We start from the raw sequence: 16881 nt of genomic DNA, 5'->3' as shown, positions 1-16881 counted from the left end.
AATCGGTTTAAAGTTATCGCAGTTATGTAAATTATATTAAAGATCATGTTAAATAACCTAAAAATTATCATTCAAGCTACTGGCGTTTCCTCTTAATCTTAATATATTCGGCTCAAACTTTGAGCTTTCTCTTTTCACATGATTTGACTTCGGAAGAGCCCACAAACGTTGGGTTTTGAGATTTCCCAAAAACCAAGTCTCACCCTAACGCACATACAACGCGTGCAGCGCGCGTCAGCAGAAGGAACAAACTCCAAAGCGAACACGTTGTTCTAACGACTACTACGAGGCGCCCCCGTCTCTCCACCGGACTCCGACTGACGGACGAGGATAGTTTGCTGCAGTTTCGCATAATGTTCCCGGGAACTGTCGGATGGTTGCTGCAGTTCTGCGTCAGGAACACGGCGGCCGCCGCCGCCAAGGGAATCCGAAAGTTTTTCAAGCGAGAGTGTTCAAGCGCGCAATATGTACTTTTTGATGAACATGATATCCACATACCGATGTTCGCCCTCGGGTTTGTTCAGCATTTTTGGCGGTGCACATGTGACCAGATATTCCTGGACAATTGGGGCAAGATTTTTTGTAGTTTCATTGATACAGTATGTCAAATAAGAGTTTTTAAGAAAAATAAAGGATGCGGTGCATATTTCGCTATACGCCCTTTTCAAAAGATTGTCTCGAAAACTTGTTTTCTTAAAACAGAACATCCAATTCGTATTCAAAAAACCCACAAATCTGACATGGCATGTCAAAAATATTTTTGTCCACCAGCCTCTGTGGAAACCGCCCATAGTGCGATGCGTTGCCATTCTGTGTGAACCAGGGGGGGTATACGCAACGAGGTTCGCCTGTCGTTCATGTTTTGTTGGTGTATTCGTTTGGCTCACAACTCTGCTAGGCATCCCGCTGTTGGAGTGTTGAAATGCATCAGCATTTGCAGTCTGCCATGGCCCGCGTTCGACCTGTGCTGTTTGGGTCGGCCCGCGTGAGAGATGATGCTGTTTGGGACGGCCCGCCCGAGAGATGAATGTTAGGCGAGCTTTGTTTGTAGTTGACAGCCGTACACCCACCCTGGTGTGAACCATCCAGCAGAGCAAGAAACGCCAAGTGAAAGTCCTATATTGGGATGTAAATATTTAGATAAATTCGAGCTGCCAGGAGTCCGGTTTTTCTGTTGCGAGTGAAGTTTTTGCTTGACGCGAATGGTTTTCGGTTTTGGTTTGCTCCGTTGAAATTGACTGAGGATTCTGTTTCCGCCTGAAATCAGTTTGAATTTTAGAGAAATTCGCTGGCTGATGGGACAGGTTTTGTTAGTTGGGTTTGTGAATTCGGTTCAGCTATGAATCTACAGTTTTTCTTTCCACGGAATAGAATGGAATGTAGAAACCAGATCTATGAAGCTTAAAATGATATTTTTTTTCGTATTTGTATTCAAAAAACAACATAATTTAATTTTGAAAAATGTGATGAATTTGTATTAAAAAAATCGGGTTTACATAGAGGTTGATCAAATAAAAAAAGTAAAATACTGTCATCATAGCAAGTCAATTTTTAATGGCTTGGTCGCTTTTTTCGACCTGGTAACTAAAAAGCCACTATTTCCAACAAAAAGTCACATCAGTCACTTGTTTTTTTTCAGAAAAATGCCGAATAAAGTCACTACTTTTGTAATCTGATGATAATGAAATTTGAGACTAAGCTGAGGGTTGAGGGTTGACTTTTTAAAAACAAACGGCAAGAAAAAGATATTTGTTAATATAGAGACAACTGTAGTGTGATGTGTTAACTCAAGAAAGAATTCGGATTTTTTTTATTCTAGCAAAATAGAGACTCTCGGCTAAGTTTCTGGAAGAATTAAGATAAACATTCCGTACACATTTCCAACGGAAAATGCAAGAATTTATGATCTCGCCTTTAAAGCCATTGCATTGGTAAGCAGTTCCTTGTTTTGAGGCAAATGAATGGGCCAGGATGAAAACAATCACAACTGGAAGATGAAGAATGATCTTCTTTTCATCATAGCATTATTGAATAATATGTCAATCAACTCGTTTGCTTGGTAACAACAAGCTACATCCCAAGTAACACCAAATACATCTTTTTGTGCAGCATTAACGATATATTGTTATATTGAAGCTCTATTTGAGTATTATATAACATCTTGTGTTATATATGAGCTATAGTACAGTATTCGTAAACATGTCATGCAAGATCATGAATTAGAAATAAAACAAACGGTCTAGGTATTATTTTAGCTTCATGAGCGTTAATATAACTTTTTAAAGATTTAAACCGCACATGTTTACGTTATCAAAACGTATGCGCTAAAAAAGTATTTTGAACTAGTTTCAAATAACATTCAAACACCATGAAGATGCATTAACATCAGGCAAGTTGTTCATATTGACCCGGGTCTTTCTAACCCACTCCCGTATGACGATCAAAATAATGAATCTTAATTTTTAAGGTGACAAAAAGACAATTTTCAGCTGGTATAAACTTTACAAACCATTTTACACCTATCAAAGTGGAGGCTATCTTAGCACTTCGCGCGACTTTTCCATACTTCTACAATCAAATATACGATGCCACAAAAATTTGATGAAAATTTAAAAAAAGTTTTCACCCGGTCTCGAACACGTGACCTATGGATTCAGAAGTCAACACCTTATCACTACACCATCAAGCAATGCATAGTGGAGCCGAGATTGTTCACCAATATAAATGCAAGCATTCTATACAGTAACACATGCTCTGTTATTATTTGAAGTCCATCGTTATCACAGCTAAGCTACAGCGATTGCAATCGATGCTATTCGAGATTGACATATGATGTGTTACAACAGTATTATAATCCTATTGAAAAACATCTTGTGGTGAAATACAGTCATTGTAAGGTTTGATGATTACAAGTTGCCTCACAACGTTCAATCAAAAAAACATGTTTCTGATGCGTATTGAATACGTGGATTATACAAGTATATGACTTCATTACTTTTCTTGAAAATGAGATGCTAGGTAAAACATCAGTAGCGCATTATGAACACATGTTTGAGCAAGCTTGATGGTTTGAGATTTATGCATGTTATTTTTACGTCTTAAATACGTTGTTCAAACAAAATATACTAGCGCTTCAGTTGCCACGCGGCACGTACGAATGCAAAGTAGAAATTTGCCGGGGGCAACATTGACGGCCCAAAAAATTGCCACGGCACAAAGTCGTTTGATTTATGCTGTCCGAATGTTAATTTGTGAAGTGAGCGCAATAAACACATTGTGATTATCCACAAGTAGTGTGTTATTCAGGGTAGTTCCGAACATTTTTTGACGGCACTGGAGGCTTCGTGAGGAAGACGCCATATTGTGTTTCTGACATTGGGAATTGATCCGCTGAAAAATTCTATGATGGCACACATATTTTTAGGATAGTTTGTTTTGTATTTCCATTTCATTGAGGCGCATGAATTTACAATTAATAAAATTGTGCATTTCACAATAAATCTGGAGCCGCACACAGTTTGAGTACACAGTACACACATATGCAATTCGTGTAGAGAAAAAAAAAACATTCGTTTTCATTATTTTGATTTTGTTTTGAACTGATGCTATCAAAACAGAAATAGATGTAATTTGTAAAACAATACATCTTCTTAGCTTCAATATAACAAGCAAGTATAAGTGATGCTATGTAATACATCTTTAACACATAATTGTATGCTTCAATGATGTATTGGGAAACATCTTGTACGACATGAGAGATGTTTTATATGCCGCCATTTTTTGCGCTGCTTCGGTGATATAAGTGTTCAAAATTAAGTTATCCATATTCACCACAAAACATACCCATTTGTATGAATCAAGTATTTTATTCATTTATAAAACAAGTTGTGTTACTTGGGATACTTGATTACCAATGGCTGTTAGGGCGAGATCACATGTTATGCGAGATTTTGTTCACAGAATTCACTATCTGTCACTGTCTGACCGCTACCAGCCCTGCGTAATGGCTCAAAACCTTTTTGGAAATTATCTAAAATTTTGGAAAAAAAAACAACCAATTCCGCAACTTTTTTAAAAACCGTTTCAGGAGTATCTCTGATGTTTATTCTGAAATTTTTTTGAGAGTTACTCAAGCGCTGATTTCAGTTTTTTTCAAAGAAACATAAGCATTTGTCACCATGGGCTGTCGGGAAAATCTGAAAAAAATGCTGAATTTACCTCTAAGGAGTTATATCCTTCAAGAATCTTTTCGGTTTTTCGGTGAAATCTACTGGAAATCTTAGAAACAATTGTTTTATAATTACTTCATCAATCTCCGAAAGTATCGGAGAAAAAAACTTCTGCACAAGAGCTTATTAACTTTTTCTATAAATCTTTGAAGGAATCCTCTGTTCAGGTGGGTAGTTTAATGAGAATTATTTTGAACAACTTACGGATAAACTTTTAGAACATAAAATTATGAGTATAGTATAGTAAAAGTTCTTACGAAGTGTTAAGAAATATTTGTTTTCTCCTAAAATTGTGCTATAGAACATAATAATAATTGTAAGTGTAGGTACATTGTGAGTACACATATTTATATAAAATCTTATAATTAAACCAGCGTTACTGTTATTAAATCATCATAAAATTTTCATCTAGCTTTTGTAGCAAAAAGAAGAAAAATACGAAAATTCCTATTTTAGAATTAAATATTGTTTGAGCCACTATAGGAACTATGTGCCTGTAGTAGCACTATTTCTAATGTCTGTTCCTATAGTACCACTAGCTTCACGGCGCAGTCAAAACACGAATCAAAATCGTGGTTTAACATATTTTTTGCGTTTTTCTTATGAGGCATACATCAAAAGTTTTATATTAATGTGAAACAGTTGTTGATGCCTCTTTTTTTAGTTTTATAAAAAATAGTTCCTCTTATTAGCGCTATTTTAGTTACAATAGTGCTACTATAGGTACGAATAAGCTCAAGTTTTATTCAAAACTATTTATTTCCATCATTTTTTTTATACAATCAATCTGTGAATCAATCATTATGGATGTAGTCATAGGGAGTTAGGGAGGGGCCGTTGACCCTCCCCTTCTTGGCTGACAAAAAATGAACACAACTGGTTGGCTACAAAAGAGAATATAAGGTTTAAGTTTTTCAAAGATTCGCCAGATAGAAATTTAAATCTTCTATAAAAGAACTTAAATATTATCTCTTTTCGTTGTTTTTTCATATGATGCAGTGACGTAGCTAGAAATTATTTCTAGGTTGGTTGGTTTGACTTTATTAACGAGATTTTTAGCCCTGGGCTAGTTCATCTCGGGACCAACGGCTTTACTTCCCTTCCGAAGGAAGTCGTCACTATAACTTTTTACGTCATAAGTGACTATGTCGGGGATGGGATTCGATCCCAGGTCGTCGGCGTGAGAGGCGAGTGTTCTAACCACTACACCAGGTCCGTCCCCATACTATTTCTAGGAACAGTAGGGGTCTTTACAAGAAAATAAAATTTCTGATCAGCATACACAACAAACCACTTTTTTAAACCCCACATTACTTAAATATGTTCAAAACGGCAAAATAATTTATATTGTATATTGCAATACCAAATTATCTCAGATTTATGCATAAAAATTTGGAAAACAAGAACATCAGAAAACAAATTCTGGATAATCGAATCCCGGATAATCGAGTCTCCGGATAATCGAGCCCGACCTGTATTTTGAAGATATTTCTTATGTTGTACAAAGTTCTTTGAAGCGAAAAAATACGCATTTCTTTAGAAGACATAAAAAATGTATCTCATATATTTTCGGAGCTATATGTTATATGATAGTGCTGAAAAATAGACTTGTTTCACATTCCTCTAACATTTACAGGGGCAAAACTGTTTGCATGCGCTTGACTGCAAAATATGTTCTGTAAAACATTCGAAAATTGCATTTTAAGAGTTTCAAGCATTGTAACACTCAAGGATTCTCCTGTAATTTGTGTTTATTAGTTTTAAGATATCATCCCAGTAATTCCTAAAGAATGCTGATTGGGCTTCTTGAAGGATTTTTTCTTAAATTTTTATGGTTTCAGAATGAAAGCTTAGGAATTTTCCCTATATACACTCCAACCTCTTTTTACGACCGTTTTTTTACCGACGGTTCTTTTTCCGACCACTTTTTTACGACCGAAATTCAGATTAACGACCGTTTTTATAAATGATCATTATCTTAAAAACTATTCACAATAGAGGATCATGATGTTCAGCAAAATTGTTCAGTAGTTCAAGGGCTAACATATGGTGGTCATTGAATTGCGGAATTCTGCCACTAGGCGGCGCTAGTGAGCATGAAACTTTTGTTTTGCGGATATCTCAGGATCCTGGCCACTTAGAGAGATGGCGTCTTCGGCAAAGTTGTTCAGTAGCTCAAGGACTATCATTATAAACGCTATGAAGTTCAAAATTTTGCCACCAGGCAGCACTAGTGAGCATATAATATTTGTTTTCCGGATATCTCAGGATCCTGACCACTTAGAAAGATGGCGTCTTCGGCAAAGTTGTTGAGTAGCTCAAGGACTATCATAATTCTAGCCAAGAGATTCGAGACTTTGCCACCAGGCGGCGCTAGTGAGCATATAATATTTGTTTTCCGGATAGCTCAGGATCCTGGCCACTTAGAAAGATGGCGTTTTCGGCAAAGTTGTTCAGTAGCTCAAGGACTATCATAATTCTAGCCAAGAGATTCGAGATTTTGCCACCAGACGGCGCTTGTGAGCATATAATATTTGTTTTTCGGATATCTCAGGATCCTGACCACTTAGAAAGCTGGCGTCTCCGGCAAAGTTGTTCAGTAGCTCAAAGACTATCATTATAAACGCTATGAATTTTGCCACCAGGCGGCGCTAGTGAGCATGAAACATTTGTTTTGCGGATATCTCAGGATCCTGGCCACTTAGAGAGATGGCGTCTTCGGCAAAGTTGTTCAGTAGCTCAAGGACTATCATTATAAACGCTATGAGGTTCAAAATTTTGCCACTAGGCGGCGCTAGTGAGCATGAAAATTTTGTTTTGCGGATATCTCAGGATCCTGGCCATTTAAAAAGATGGCGCATTCGGCGAAGTTGTTCATTAGCTCAAGCGTTATCATTATAAAAGTTATGAGATTCAAAATTTTGCTACCAGGCGGCGCTAGTGAGCATGAAACTTTTGTTTTGCGGATATATTAGGATCCTGACTACATAGACATGGCGTCTTGGGCAAAGTTGAGCTACTCAACAAGTTTACCGAAGACTCCATCTTTCTTAGTGGTCAGGATCCTGAGATATCCGCAAAACGAAAGTTTCATGTTCACTTGCGCCGCCTGGTGGCAACATTTTCAATCTCATGGCTTTTATAATGATAGCGCTTGACCTACTGGACAACTTTGCCGAAGACGCCATCTTTCTAAGTGGTCAGAATTCTGAGATATTCGCAAAAAATAAATCATGCTCACTAGCGCCGCCTGGTGGCAAAATTTTAAATCTCATAACTTTTATAATGATACACTGAAAACATTCTTCAAGCTGGATCAATGTGTTTTACACGTGAATTTTCACTAATTGTAAAATTCATCAAACGATGGTGTAAAGCCAGTCGCTATCGGCTCCAAATTCAAATTTAAAACACGTAAATTTACAATGTATCGTAAACTTTGCAGTAGGATTTATTAGTGATTGCTTGATTTTTTTTATAATTTCTTTATTAGTATCATTCCAAACATTACATTCATTTCTTATATCTAGAAGTTCTGTGTTATTAGACAACACTATCATCCTAATTTGGTGAAACAAATTTAAGATTTTATTAACATTTTGTTAACAACATATTACATTTCATATGCCGTAGCAGTTCAGATTTTTTACAGGTGAGTTGATTCCACCTGCTTATAAGAGAAAAAAAAACGCTTTGAATATAGTTAATCTAACTTAACCTAAACATATAACGCATTAATCGTGGAAATAGAAGTTTGTAACGATTTTTGCCTGAAATTATTAATTATTTTATTTGACATTTGTTCAAATGTTTCAACATTGGATCTCCTATGTAACTCATTGGTACTATACCAGGGAGGAAGCTTCAGAACCATTTTCAAAATTTTATTGCTTGATTTTCTGATTCCAGGCACCCATTACGGGCACCCGGTTTCTCTAAAAATAACATGTCCTGTCACGCGTGAACGGCAAATGTGAGTCCTTGTCATGATAGGAAAACTAGTTCTACTAGTGATGGATATCGCCATTGTAAAAAACCTTCAAATCATGTGTAAAAGACTTTGCTATCGAACCAAAGTCAATCCTTCACAGAATCACAAGTTTTACTCGTCATTTCACCTTGCAATTCGACACGACAGATCCACGTTGAACATAATTAGGATCAAACGTGTGGATTATTTTCAGTGTAGCGCTTGAGCTACTGAACAACTTTGCCGAAGGCGCCATTTTTTAAGTGGCCAGGATCCTGAGATATTTTGAACCTCATAGCATTTATAATTATAGTCCTTGAGCTAATGAATAACTTTGCCGAAGGCGCCATCATTCTAAATGGTCAGGATCCTGAGCTATCCGCAAAATAAAAATTCTATGCTCACTAGCGCCACCTGGTGGCAAAATTTAGAATCTCATAACTTTTATAATCATAACGCTTGAGCTACTGAACAACTTTGCCGAAGGCGGCATCTTTCTAAGTGGCTAGGATCCTAAGATATCCGCAAAACAAATGTTTCATGCTCACAAGTGCCGCTTGGTGGCAAAATTTTAATCTCTTGGCTAGAATAATGATAGTCCTTGAGCTATTGAACAACTTTGCCGAAGACACCATCTTTCTAAGTGGCCAGATCCTGAGATATCCGCAAAATAAAAATTCTATGCTCACTAGCGCCGCCTGGTGGCAAAATCTCGAATCTCTTGGCTAGAATTATGATAGTCCTTGAGCTACTGAACAACTTTGCCGAAGACGCCATCTTTCTAAATGGCCAGGATCCTGAGATATCCGCAAAAAAAAAGTTTTATGCTCACTAGCGCTGCCTGGTGGCAAAATTTTGAACCTCAGAGCGTTTATAATGATAGTCCTTGAACTACTGAACAACTTTGCCGAAGGCGCCATCATTCTAAATGGCCAGGATTCGGAGATATCCGCAAAACAAATGTTTTATGCTCACTAGCGCCGCCTGGTGGCAAAATTTTGAACTTCATAGCGTTTATGATAGTCCTTGAGCTACTGCACAACTTTGCCGAAGACGACATCTTTCTAAGTGGTCAAGATCCTGAGCTATCCGGAAAACAAAAATTATATGCTCACTAGCACCGCCTGGTGGCAAAATCTCGAATCTCTTGGCTAGAATTCTGATAGTCCTTGAGCTACTGAACAACTTTGCCGAAGACGCCATCTTTCTAAATGGCCAGGATCCTGAGATATCTGCAAAACAAAAGTTTCATACTCACTAGCGCCGCCTGGTGGCAGAATTTTGAACATCATAGCAATTATAATGATAGTCCATGAGCTGCTGAACAACTTTTCCGAAGGCGCCATCTTTCTAAATGGCCAGGATCCTGAGATATCCGCAAAACAAAAGTTTCATGCTCACTAGCGCCACCTGGTGGCAAAATTTTGAACCTCATAGCGTTTATAATTATAGTCCTTGAGCTACTGAACAACTTTGCCGAAGACTCCATCTTTCTAAGTGGTCCGGATCCTGAGATATCCGCAAATCAATAGTTGCATGCACATTCGTACTGCCTGGTGGCGCAATTTCACTTAAGCAGTGTTGCCAGCAACGAAAAAAAAATTTGAATCCTTCACGAAAAACTGGATTACAGTTGAAGAGTATTGCTACGTTGCTAAGCATTATATTTTTCTGTTCCGCTCAAGTGAGATGGTTATGAATTTTACTTCATTCATCTTAAACAGTGTTGCCAGCCACATGAACATTTGTGATTCGGCCGATTGTATGGCACGCAACACTTCCTTCGACTTTGGTGAACATTCGGTATCGTTATCTTAAATTTTTTTTGGTATTTGCAAATCACACCCCCATAAAATTGGCTCTTTTGATAACAATCGAGCAGTGTTGCCATCTTTTACCAAAATATGAAAACTTGAACGGCCATTTTGGAAAGTTCTCAACCCATGCTTCATCTTTGCCGAAAATCTCGAATCAGTATTTCCGCATCTAGACGTTGCATTTTTCAATAACATAATTATAGCCCTGATTTTTTTTACGACCGATTTTTTTTACGACCCCCCGATAACGGTCGTAAAAAGAGGTTGGGGTGTATTTTGAAAAGCATTCTTTCTAGAATTGTATTAGGAATTACCCCAGGTATAACATAAAAATGTTATAATAGATCCGGCAAGAATTTCCATTTGGGATTCTTCAAGAGTTTTATATAGAGATTTTTCTTTGAATTATTTAAAGTATTTTTAAAAAAGTTCCTCAAAAACTCACATAGAGATTTCCTAAACTTATCAGAAGCTTACACTTTTTTCAAGAGAATTTTCTCATCTATTTGCTGGAATTGATCCTGTGAATTCCCTAGATTAGTTCACACAATTCATTCAGATATCGAAACAAGTTTTTTTTCAATAATGCATTTGGAAAACGTTCATTGTTTTTTTCAGGAGTTCTTCCCATGCTTTCTTCGGGCTGTTTTGTATAATTTTGAATTATTCATGAATATCTCTTAGAACACTAAAAAAACAAAATAAACAAAATCCTAAGGAAATTTCTCAAGTTATTACTTCTAGGATTCTGTAAATTGCTGCAAGGGATTTTCTTAGAAAAATCCTACATATATTCCTGGAGGACTTTCTGAAAGAAGCTCTGGAGTGTTTTAGAAGAAATGCGGAAATTTCTTAATACATTTTTCAAAAATTCTTTGAAAAATGTATGTATAAATCTGTGCATGATTTTTTTAATTATGCTCAAAAGAATGCTAAGAGGCGATTGTAACTTCATTTGCATATGATTCAGGCCTGATTCACTTCATTTTCAAATTTAAATTATATAAAATTATTTATTCATGTGACTCAGTCCTGATGCTTTATTGCTGGGCAATGCTGGTGACGAAATTGAAGGTGACTGGCAACCGCTCCACCGAAGATGGAGAATTAATTGATTTAATTTGATTTGATTTTTATTTCACCGATAGCTTAAGACTAATGTCTTTTTAAATGCTACACAGCGTTCGTCATCTAACTGGAGGGGCCCAGATAGCCGTAGCGGTAAACGCGCAGCTATTCAGCAGGACCAAGCTGAGGGTCATGGGTTCGAATCCCACCGGTCGAGGATCTTTTCGGGCTGGAAGTTTTCTCGACTTTCCAGGGCATAGAGTATCTTCGAACCTGCCACACCATATACACATGCAAAAATGGTCATTGGCAAAGTAAGCTCTCAGTTAATAACTGTGGAAGTGTCATAAGAACACTAAGCTGAGAAGCAGGCTCTGTCCCAGTGGGGACGTAACGCCAGATAGAAGAAGAAGAAAAAGAAGTTCATCACTCCTAGTGTAGATATATTCTTATTCATATTTTACATAACAAATTGAAATTAATAAACATTTACTTCTGTTTTTGTAATTCATAAAAGCTTCGAAAGGTTTGATACTTAGAGTGTCGATGTTTACTTAAGATACTGATGAAGGGTTATATATTAAATCTAGATAATGTAACTTATTAATCTTCCCTACTGAAATAAGCCTGTAATAATCATAGAGATGCAGAGATGTGACCGAGTGGTCTTCAAAACTATTGGATATCACAAACATTCCTTTCTTTACCTAACGACCGTAACATGAAAACACAACACTGACACATGTCTGTTTTTCTATTAACAAAATCTTTGAATAGTTCGGCACCATTGACGTCGACTTATTTTATATTAAGTCTTCATCTATGTCATTGGGTGACTTTTTCAGTTGAGGTTACATGAGTCGCATCACTTACCAAGGTGAATCGAGATTGTGTAGCTTCTGAATCCTTCCCACTAACAAGAACATTTCCGTAAACTTCGTAAAACTGGTTCCGGAAAATATGGTCAGTCATGTATTGTGGAAGAGTAAAGATGTGGGAAGGCTATCAACCATGCGGATTGGATTACCAAACAGCTCAATATAAGCGTCAATTTATATTAGAGTGTTACTGCCTCTCTGTAGTAGTCATGTCGTCCCTTGAGTGAGAACGACACGTTGATAGCCTTCCCACATCTTTACTCTTGCACAATACAGTTGTTGTGGAAGCGATGTAGGTACGATAGGCAAACAGTTTCAACACAAAATAAATCGCACTCGCTCTTCCCGCGTGTGGTAGTTAACATGAGATGGATGGATATGGGTTATGAAAGGGGTCCACGTGGTCTGTAGGGATTTGAATTCTAAACTTGTAACCAACTCAGTTATTGGGTCACCAAGTGGCTCGGTAGATTCTATGACACTACCCCGAACGCCACTACCCCGAATGCCACTACCCCGAACGCCATTACCCCGAAAGCCATTACCCCGAATGGGTCATTACCCCGAACGCCACTACCCCGAATGGGTCACTACCCCGAACGCCATTACCCCGAATGGATAACATTTTGAGACATATTCTAGTTAGAGAGTGGGGAGATACTTGTACGATTCCTTTTGAGTATTTAACGAGTTTGGGTCAAAAACGTATTTTTCAAATATTAGAGGATAAAATAGCAGCTAGTTGTTCAGCAAATAATTTTTACACACTAAGTTTTGTCCTCTAATTTTGAGAAGAGTCACACAGCCACATTGCAATGCTCTGAAGAACAGCCTATTTCGAAAAGAAGGGTGAATTTATTATGAGAAGGATAGCTATAATATGCACAAAATTAGGATGTAGTAAAGTCTCTTATTGGACGTCGGTAGCCACTTCCTTTACTCATTTTTATAGGTGTCGGGCATTAAGATTAAGATCTTCTTAAAGATTTTGTTTCGTAAACGATGGTAATGGAAGTTCACCCTGAGATAGCCGCTGCAAGTGTTGTTCTATGGAACCCGCCTAAAAACCAACCTAATAGACGACCGTTCCGCTATCGCACTTGTACACTTGTACATGTTAGAATAATCGGCGGCCTCTGATTGACGCTACAATAAGCAACTTTTGTTGATTTGTGGGATCATTAATTTGAATTTCTGCGAGATAACCACAAATAATTTTTTTTTTTTTTGATTCAAGATAATGAAGATATGGGTTCGATTCCCAGCCCCTCCACAAAAAAAACCGTCCAGCCACCAGAAGACGCCTCACGGAGCAGATCCATCCTCCGTCAGTATCAGATGGTGACTGAGACAAACTGACCCTCTTCGCAGGCAGCTAGCCTCACTAGTAGCAGAGCTCTCTCCTACCTGCTCGGTGTGAGAGTAAAAGAGTAGGAGAGAGTGAAACTAGATGTAAATATAGATAAGTTGAAAATAGATCTGTATCGATAAAGCAGCTACAGATCAACTGAGTCCGGCACAGTAGTGGCCACGAGCACGGAGTGCCTTATAATAATAATAATAATAATAATAAAAAAAAAAAAGATAATGAAGAAATTATGATGGCAGAAAAGTGGTAAGTAAATCCATAAGAGACCTGTCTGCTTTAATACAAGAAGATAAAAGAAAGGGAAAATTTCCGATTAGAATTATAGCAGGAATCACTTTAGTGAATGCCTTCAAGATATATTCCTTTATAAAAAGCTATTTTATATGGAAATATTAGTGACTAGCTTATCGAACAAAATCGCGAAAGCACAGCCTATTTAAAAAAGAAGGGCAAATTTCTGGTGAAATGTTTGCAGCTATGACGTGAATGATCACTGTAACAATGTGATGCTATGACACAACCTATATTCATAAGAAAGAAAAATATTTGTTCAAAAACAAAATTGAAATATGAACACCACCAACAAGTCCAAATACCAATGATTACGCATCTGTTAAGCAATACCATATTGTGGGTTATGGATTCGAATTCCTTATTTTTATTAAAAGGCTTATTTTATTAAAGCCCATTCACAAATTTCGTAACGCTAAAGGGAGCAAAAAAGTTTGTGGGTGGTTGTCCTCAAAATGTTACAGTCCATTCACAATATGTAGAATTTCCATACAAAAAAAAAGTACGAGGGGGTGGATAGGTGTTAAAAATGGCAATTTTTGGCGAAATGACATTTGTGAATGAACCCTTGAATTGCGAAGGATTCCACTGAGCTGATAAACAGGCACTGTCTCAGAAAGAATGCCATCAAGATATTTCGAAAGAATAGCTGGCATATAAAAGAAGGGAAAATATATGATGAACATTTCACCGACGAATTTTACGTGCCATTAATTACCAGCCTTCATTAGAGACGCATTTTTGCACGCAAAACAAGATACTGTACTGTATCTCATACTATTCGGGGTAATGGCTCATTCGGGGTAGTGGCGTTCGGGGTAATGACCCATTCGGGGTAGTGGCGTTCGGGGTAGTGGCGTTCGGGGTAATGGCGTTCGGGGTAATGGGATGGAGCCGGCTCGGTAGCTTAGTTGGTAAAGCGCTCGTCTAACATACAAGAGTCCGGGGTTCAAATCCCAGCCGAGCACGTGGATTTTTTTTCATAATTTCACCCATAATTTGTCCATCTTTACCACGCGTAATATGTTAATTAATTCATTAACTTGTTTTTCCGAACAAAATTGCCGAAGAATCGAACTTTCTATATCATGTGGATCACAAGATAGAACCAGCTCAAAGTGCGCAATTTTATAAGCTCACTAGGGTGTCCGGCCATTTGGCCGAACGCCGTTTGGCCGAACGCCGTTTGGCCGAACGCCATTTGGCCGAATGCCATTTGGCCGAACGGGTCGTTTGGCCGAATTACGAAAAATAAAATCAATTAGCTACAATGCTTTAATTGTTGATTTGTATGACGGGACGATAATGATAAAATTGAACCTCCTATTCAGGACGAAGTTGTGGACTCTACACATCGTGCAAGATTCTAAGCGGATGGTTGATTCATCTCTGGTTTATCAACGGTGTATTAAGGTTTCAAGTGTCTTTAATGATTGCATCATATTTTATTCCTTCTTTTAAACATAGGCTTTTATTTCGAGTTAAACTGGTTTCATTCATATCAGCAATAGTTTAGCTTACGTTTTCATTGGGAATTTTACCTTCTTTAAATCAACGGCAGTTCTTTGTAGTTATACTGATAAAACTAATATTTGCATTACACTTGCTTAAATTTTCATAAGAGATTTTTCCTTCTTTTGATCATAGGCTGTTCTTCAAAGAGTGAAATATTTTTCATAGTTTTTGGAATGTAGGCTTGTTCAAAAAGAGTCTTCTTCAAAACATATATTTTTTAGTTCAACGGTTAAATTAGGTGAGATGTCTTTCTCCTCCGAGATTAGGATTGCAACGTGTGAACTGAACGTTGCTTGCGTAAAGCAGTAAGCCGAACGACTCAGTGAACACTTACGTCGAAGAAGCTCACTGGCTCTCCGTTATGAAAAAAGAAACAAAGACTTGTGGTTGCTAGAACCATGAAATATTTTACTTTCCGGGATCGAAGCAAACCGATCCAGCAGTAGGACGATTACTTCGCAAAACGTTTTAGTTATTGTCAGAGGCCTACAAGACTACAAACGCGATGCGAAAACCTCTGCTGGCAGCTCTCATCCCTAGCAGAGAAGTGAATGATTGCCTACATTTAGGACGTTTTTCTACCAGCATTGTCTGTTTCTTGAACTAACACTAAAGAGCTAATTATTTGTATGATGATGATTTATCTTTCTTTTAGAATAAGCAGAATAAGTTCTTTGAAATTCATAACAAATGCATGCTAACTGTAGCTCACTATTGTTTTCAATTTCGGCCAAAAGGCATTCGGCCAAATGGCATTCGGCCAAATGACCCGGAACCCTCACTAGCGCAATCTAATGGCACAACATCGCATTAAACTATTTGTCTTCCGGATGTCTTTGACGTTCTGAACATCTTTGCTGAAGATTTGTTCTTTACAAATAATCAGGATTTAAAGTTATAGAAATGTGAATATACCTGTTTTGAGGTGATGCTCATACAGATAACTCACTAAACTAAAAAACTAATATAATCTTCTGCACCAATCTTTCGGACTATTCATTTGTGTATGCTTCCGATTTTTTGCACACTTTCCACACAAATCTATTTTAGAGCCAATTTTATTTTTTTCCTATCAAAAATAGCCACCACCCACTCAACCCTCTTTTCGGTCGGATTCAATATCAAACAAACGCCACTAAATGGAGAGGATGGAAAAAAATATATATTGCACTCACTCTAAAAACACATGTTCCGGACGGTGTGGTACAACGTGATAACTATTGTTTGAACACAGCACCAAGTAGACGACGGATGGGACGCAAGGTTCGGTTGACTGGACCGGGTCAGCACATATCGTCATCGACGTGTGGGTGGCATTCTGTGTGTGGGGGGCAATAATAAATAAATTAAATTATTTTCTACTCAACTGGGTAGACTTGTTTACTTGTTTAAAAAATTAAATTTGAGGAAAAAATGTCACTCGATCGAAACATTGCACAGCAAGAAATAAATTGTTATATAACGTTGGTTTCGCTGCTACTTGGATAGCACTAATAACAAGCCCTGCATTAGCATCATAGATGCATACAGACATTACAATAGCAATACAAATGCTTACATGCTTAAAAACAGCACATACACCACATAGAAACCCCATTACTGCATCATTAATGCTTCTAAGCCTGATGCATACAAGCATTATATAAGCACTATACAGGTCGGATTCGATTATCCGGAGCACCGATTTTTTTCACTCCGGATAATCGAATTCTCCGGATAATCGAATCACTGAGAATACAATTGA

The 16881-nt window shown here is 37.6% G+C and overlaps 1 protein-coding gene and 1 non-coding gene across 6 annotated transcripts in view; both read left to right on the top strand.

Moving 5' to 3' along the window:
• Window positions 1-16881, top strand: part of LOC110674038 (cadherin-87A) — an 869996-nt gene that overhangs the window by 373777 nt on the left and 479338 nt on the right. The gene's annotated exons all lie outside the window — the stretch shown is intronic.
• On the top strand, window positions 14519-14590 carry Trnav-aac. Its single transcript has one exon. It is a non-coding gene; the product is annotated as a tRNA-Val (tRNA).

This window comes from Aedes aegypti, chromosome 1 (genome assembly GCF_002204515.2).
Source record: "Aedes aegypti strain LVP_AGWG chromosome 1, AaegL5.0 Primary Assembly, whole genome shotgun sequence".
Lineage (NCBI taxonomy): Eukaryota > Metazoa > Arthropoda > Insecta > Diptera > Culicidae > Aedes > Aedes aegypti.
This window is presented reverse-complemented; position numbering and strand designations above follow the sequence as displayed.